Source organism: Lolium perenne, chromosome 2 (genome assembly GCF_019359855.2).
Source record: "Lolium perenne isolate Kyuss_39 chromosome 2, Kyuss_2.0, whole genome shotgun sequence".
In the NCBI taxonomy this organism is placed as follows: Eukaryota; Viridiplantae; Streptophyta; class Magnoliopsida; order Poales; family Poaceae; genus Lolium; species Lolium perenne.
The window spans coordinates 251,826,977-251,833,289 of record NC_067245.2 but is presented as its reverse complement, the minus strand read 5'-3'; the positions used below and the strand labels follow the sequence as shown (position 1 = coordinate 251,833,289).

At 48.8% G+C, this 6,313-nt stretch overlaps 1 long non-coding RNA gene across 2 annotated transcripts; it reads right to left on the bottom strand.

Annotated features, from left to right (window-relative positions):
• Positions 1–1,544: 1,544 nt before the first annotated feature.
• On the bottom strand, positions 1,545–4,163 carry LOC127335604 (uncharacterized). 2 transcript variants are annotated; one of them, XR_007872906.2, is made up of 3 exons: positions 3,866–4,163; positions 2,844–2,965; positions 1,545–1,981 (listed from the first exon to the last, which is right to left on the bottom strand). It is a non-coding gene; the product is annotated as an uncharacterized lncRNA (long non-coding RNA). The 2 variants fall into 2 exon arrangements; XR_007872905.2 differs by having other exon boundaries at positions 4,025–4,162.
• Between the last annotated feature and the right edge of the window lie 2,150 nt (positions 4,164–6,313).

Genomic DNA, 6,313 nt, shown 5'->3' with positions numbered 1-6,313 from the left:
CCCGTAGAATGACCATGAACAGCTCCCCTGACATCCTGTACCGGCGCCGAAACATTTTTTTCTTGAACACCAGATCGGTGAGATGGAAGTAGTCCTTGTGGAGCCGGAGCTGCCCTTCCACTCTGTTGCGCGGCAGGTTTTTTGAGCGGCCCTTGACACAGCCCCGGTGCACCGGCCCCTGGGTTGATATGAACTCGTGGATCATGGAGGCCGCAGTAGTTGCCAATGTCTGCGTGGACTGATCAGACTCCTCGACGGAAGAGGAGTCAACGACCTCCACGGGGAACTTGTCCAGAATGTGCCACATGTCCATCTGCGTGGGTATGAACTGTGGATTAATGGTCATGGACAATCTCACCGAAAACAGGAGTAAGACACCTACCGGCGCAATTGACCGAACAGGTCATGGGCGGCGCGGCCGGGCGGCGCAACCGACAACGTATGGCCCAAAAACAGGCGGCAGGTACGCGTCGAAGCCAACCCCGACTACGATCCTGCTCTCCCGTGCGGCGAGAACCGATCCGATGGCGAGTACTGCGCCGCTGCGGCGGGACGGCGGCGGGTGGGGTTGGGGTGGTGGTGTCGCACTAGGGCAGCAAAGAAGGGGAAAAAGAAGCAAATCGAAGCGCTTGATTTCGCTGTCCATGACTTGCGGGATAGGGTAAGAAAAGGAGGACGCTCGGCGCGACCGCGGAGCGTCCGCGGAGATGCAAATCTGGCGCATATTTAGGCCCGGTTTGTGTCGTCGCGGATGGCCCGATCACTTTGCGTCGCCCCGCTGGAGCAGGGCCCAGACGCACTTTCGGTCACGGCGGACGCAAACGGTCGCTCAGCGTCCGTTTGCGTCACCCCGTTGGAGATGACCTAAGAGCCTGGCGAGTCCCCCATCTTTGGCTAGCTTGCTCGACCACGAGTGGGCCAAACGCGTCGCTCGGCCCTGCTGCTCCTCTTGCAAGTCGTCCTCTGCTCACGCCTGCCTCGCTTCCAGCTCGACTGTGGTGTGCGTGCTCTTCAGCTAGAGCAGGCGCCAGCGGGCCTCCTGCACGGCGAGGATCTCCACCTGTCGGTTGAGGAGGTCCCTGATGGCCTATCGATCAGCTTAGCGCGTGCGCTCGGCTTCTCCCGCCACGGTCTTGGCGGGAGAGCTCCTTCACATTCTCCTCGATGGTCGAGTTCGCCGCCTCGAGGTCACGCATCGCCTCCTGGTGGTCGGTTTCGAATGAGCTTACCGTGGTGGACTGCTTGTAGCGGCTCTCCAAACTCTTCCTCCTCATCCCACTCAGGCCTTGTTTGGTTCCAGAGTATTAGCGGGGATTAGTGGGGATAATCCACTAGAGTATTGGGTGAAACCCCAGCCTTCACCCAATCCCCACTAAACCCCATCCCATTCAATCCCTAATCCCCACTTCTATAAACTATCATTTGGTTGGCAGGGATTGGTGCACACAACGGAAATTGAATTTTTACGTCATTGGCCAACATATAGTAGCAAACCAACATATAGTAGCAAAGATTAAATTTTTACGTCATTGGCCACATGGCACTAACATTAAAACTGAACTAAACATTATTTGAGGTTTTGACAACCTTTATATCACTATGTATGTCCATATGTATCAGGTCCAATACGGCAGTGAGACTAGAAGTCCAAAACCCAGGATACAAATCTTTATGCTAAGACTAAATAAAGTAGACTCCTGGAAAAGGAACTCATGTTGTCACAATTCTCATCACAGACAACAGAACATGTGAACCTTGCAACTTCTGAGCAACCATGACACTACAAAATATCATAACAGGTTACACCGGTCAACAACAAACAGTCTTTTGACAAACATCAGAGGTGAGCACACATCACAGGTGCCGTCACTGGTAGAAATTGTTGCTGATGTCAACGATCTCCTGAACTTTGATGTCGAGGTAGCTGCGGTGGGTCTTGGGGACGAGGTTCTGCGCAACGTGGATGCCTCCTGCACCCAGCCTTCAGATCCACACGTAGAGGCACGACAATACAAAGATGATATTAGCATCGCCACATATGTTACAGAAAAGAAAAGTCAATTGACAATAACCTAAATGGAGCATACACAGACAGCTAGAGCTGGACATGGACGGGTATATCATGAACAACAAATGCTCATATTCCTACTTTTCTTGCATTTTTTCATATGAAGCATTGTGGGAGAGCACGTACAAGAAAAACACGAGCTTCTCTTCCACCTTGATCCTAGAATCTAAAATCAATCCCTCCTCTCTAAGATATGATGCCAACCACATGAAAATGTTCGGCTCCATCCTAAAGGCAGCTAAGCAGTTCTTGAGGTGTCCTCCAAGCAATTCTCTAACATGCTCCTTGCCATATACAAACGAAAGGTGTCTTTGCTGTCTTTGTTTTTGCCATGTCAAGTGGAAGTACAATGCAGGCAAAATGACAAACATAAACTCTTCATCTTCGATTTTCCTCTTCCTAACACGTTCTACACTCCGCAAGTCCATGACAACCTATATTTAAGCAAAACAAGGTTATTTTATCACTCAAAACTAGCACCCAAGTTGTTGTCTAGACAAAGCCAGTGAAACCTTTATATATGAACTGATATACTTAATTAACATGGATTGGTCTGAAATGTTATACTTAATTAATCTGACACTAGTTGTATAACCTGGTACGCTGGTAGTAATTAACATAGCACAAACACAGCAAGCAAACATATGCTCAGCAGAATAAATTCATGCATAAGATCCAACTAGCATTAGTGCAGAATAACCACCAAGCAGTCAAACTAGCACTCAGAACAGTCAGGCTCAATCCAATAATGGAGTACTATTTAGTAGGTACATACCGAATTTTGGTGTTGCTATAGGATCCCAAGAAGGTGGGAGCTCTCCACTGAATGAATTACTTGGAGATAATGCCAGAATGTTCACTTGCAGAAACAAGATGGATAAGCTTCTTTGTTAATCCCTACAATAAACAAAAAAATACATCAGCTTTACTAACAAAGATCTAGCAGGCATGGTTAAAAGTGAATAAAAAGAAATAGATAAGAGAACAATTTGGCAAAGATGCGTTCTCTCTGTGAAAAACTAGGCCTGCTATACATTGCACATTGTACATTGTACATTGTATCATTACAGAAGACTAGAAGAGTTCAGCGACAACAATATTTTGACAGTTCTTATTCACCAAACATTTGGACATGATCAAAACTTAGAACTAATTCGAGGCCCTACAGGAATTAATTAAGCATGAGAGTATATATACAGAAATTGCAGAACAAGAATTTATCTGACTAGCTTCAGTAACAAATTGTATTGTTCAATACTCTGCTGTCTCCTTACTGGAACAGCAAACTCTATGTCTAGAGAAAACATAAGCCAAGAATCCAAGATCCATAATCTAAACAGGTGCCTTGCCTACAGGATGAAGTTCCGAGCATTAACTAATGGATCAACAATTGAAGAAGGTTTGTGCATTAATGAATGAACAATATATCACCCAGGAAGTACATTTCAACCAATAACTGAATAAGCCCAATGGCTGCATGCCTGAATGGCAGGGCATCACAAAGAAACGAACTCACCAAAAAATAGCAAACCAAAATCCCATAAAAATGCACAATGTCTGCAAATTAAGAATTTATCTGACTAGCTTCTGTAGCAACTTGCATTGTTCTACGTCTAGATAAAACATAAGCCAAGAATTCATAATCTAACTAAGCGCCTTGCCTACAGATAGATCATACATGGACAAACAACCATAGTCTGTGGGTAGTTTAGCGACCAATGTACTATCAGCTTCTCTGGCTTCAAGCCCCATCGCTACACAGAGAATGACGGGATGTACATGCAACTATTTTTTTACCTGATCTGGAGCATCATGTAGACAACGTCCTGTGCGGACCATCGCGCGTTTCACAGTGTCCGGCAACAGATCGAACCACATCTAACTGACGGCTGTGGTGCGGAGATGCGGCGGTGAGACGGGGGTAGAAGAGAAAGGGCGAGATAGAACGGAGGTTACCGGAGAGGAACCGAAGTGGACGGCAGCGGCGGTCGGACACCAAGAACGGCGGCGCCGATCGGACTCCAAGTACGGCGGCGATCTGATATGGAGCGGCTAGGCGGGATTCATCCCCTCCCGCCGGTAAGATGCTCCGCCTTTCACCCCCCCCCCCCCCCCCCCCCCCCGCACCCACTCCGCTCGTCGCTGCTCCGCTCGCCGCCACTTCGCTCGCCGCCGGTCGCGTAAGCTATCTCGATAGGGTTTGGATGGGGACGAGACGGGGACGGGGATAATACGCGAGGGTAGGGTCGTGGATTTTTTCTTAGGCAAAAAGTGAGTTGGAGCCGGGGATGGGCCGGGATAGGCGGGGATTTTTTTACCCAAAACACTAGCACCAAACAGCCATCTGGGGAAAGGTGGGGATTTGATGATGGGCCGGGATAATACCCGCGAATCCCCGCAAATACCCCAGTACCAAACAAGGCCTCATTCATGTCCTCATCGTCCTCCTTGACAGTCTCGTTATCTCCTCCTGTGGCACGTCTCTATTTGTTGTCGTGCGCTCCGCCGCCGCGCTGCTTGACGGTCTGCGGGAACCGCGAGCGAGCGGCAAGGTTGAGCTTGGATCACGTGGTTAGAAGCCGGTGGGGCATGGCGCGGAAGAGTAGAGGGTGAAAAAAGAAGGGAATGAAGGGGGTGTCTTCGATTGGGGTGCAAAGGCGTGGTTGCTCGTCATACCCTTTAATGCCAATGGCCGTGGCGGGACGGCGCTAGACGCCACCATTTTGCGTGCACAAAAACTTTCCCGCCCTCGTGCCTTCCATCGCAGATGTATGGGATGCATCCCATCGCTCATGCCATGGTAGCGGCGTCCAAAAAAGACGAATTAACAAGGTAGAGATACCCCGGCGAACCAAATAGGTGGTTGTGTTAGATGTAGCTGCCAGCCCAATGTGAACATGGGCGGGACATATGTCTCTTTTTAGACCAACCACATAATTCATTAATTGAAAATTAAGTTACATGAAGCAACACGTGTGAAAACTCTAGCGACACCGAGACAGGCACATGAAGAGATGCCAAGCCTCCATCACTGCAAGATCCAAAAAAAAAAGCACCATCGTCAACGAGGCTTTTTCGAGTCGACTGGGGACGTCCCTGTGCTGTCTTGGATCAAGATACGCCGCCTCTCATCGACGAAGTCGGAAAAGAACGGCATATCCACCACCTCTGTACAAACATATTTGCTCTAGAAAAAACACCTCGCCCCGGCCGCCATCGTTGTTGCCGAAAACAACGAACGCCAGTGACACACCGAGAAAATGATCTCGCCAGATCTGAAGAATGACGAGAAGACCAAGATACCGATCTGAAGGACTAAACAACACACGATGTCATTAATTCCGAGACGCCACCTAGATGATCGTCGCATGCCGCTCCCACCAATTCAACGACGCACCACAGGAAACAAAATCTAACCCTAACTATTAAGCCAAAATGGAGGAACAAGGTTTCCCTCCCTCCTGCAATCGTCGTAGCGGCAAGCAGAGGGAGAGGGTCCTGAGACTAACGTTCTAGCCGGTGGAGAAGATTGGGTGAAGTTGGAGCCGCCGCCTCTGGCAAGGAGGAAGAGGCAAAACTGATCGGTTCCGAGAAAGGTATGGCGGGACAGATATATCTGGTCAGCCATCCAAACAAACAAAATCGACACAACATGTGCCTAATTTGAGTGGAAGTCTTTGAGTTGCCATTAGATCCACCCCTGCCGGCGTGATAGACCGCAGGCCCCGTGTTTAATTCAGGTTTACACGTATGATGCGGAAAAGACTGGCATAGCGCTCCGGCCCCATCACCATCGTACGGGGCAACCTTGAAACAGATGACCAAATGCACGAAGATAAATCGATAGCGGCCAGGTATAGAGGCATTTTTTTTAGAGAGAAATCGATAGCGGCGAGGTATAGCAGGCACAGAGAATCAGAGAGTAGATCGAACAAACCTGCTCGTTGTACACAAGAAATGGGCCAAGTTTGAGCCAGGCAATTAAGGTGTCCTTGTGCTAGGCCAGGCCGCATCGAACTTACGTATGCAACCTCCTATGTATGATTTAATTGTCACAAAAAGGGCAAGAGGCTCCGTGAACAGTGATAGACCCTCGGGAGGTTCAAAAAAAATCCATAGTCTTAAACGACAGTTGAGTTGCAGACAGAGCATAGTCCCACCACGAGGTTAGTCACATCGGTTAATTAGCAAGCGTGATATGGAACAAACTAATTGCTAAGTGATAATAACTAATTGCGGGGTGGC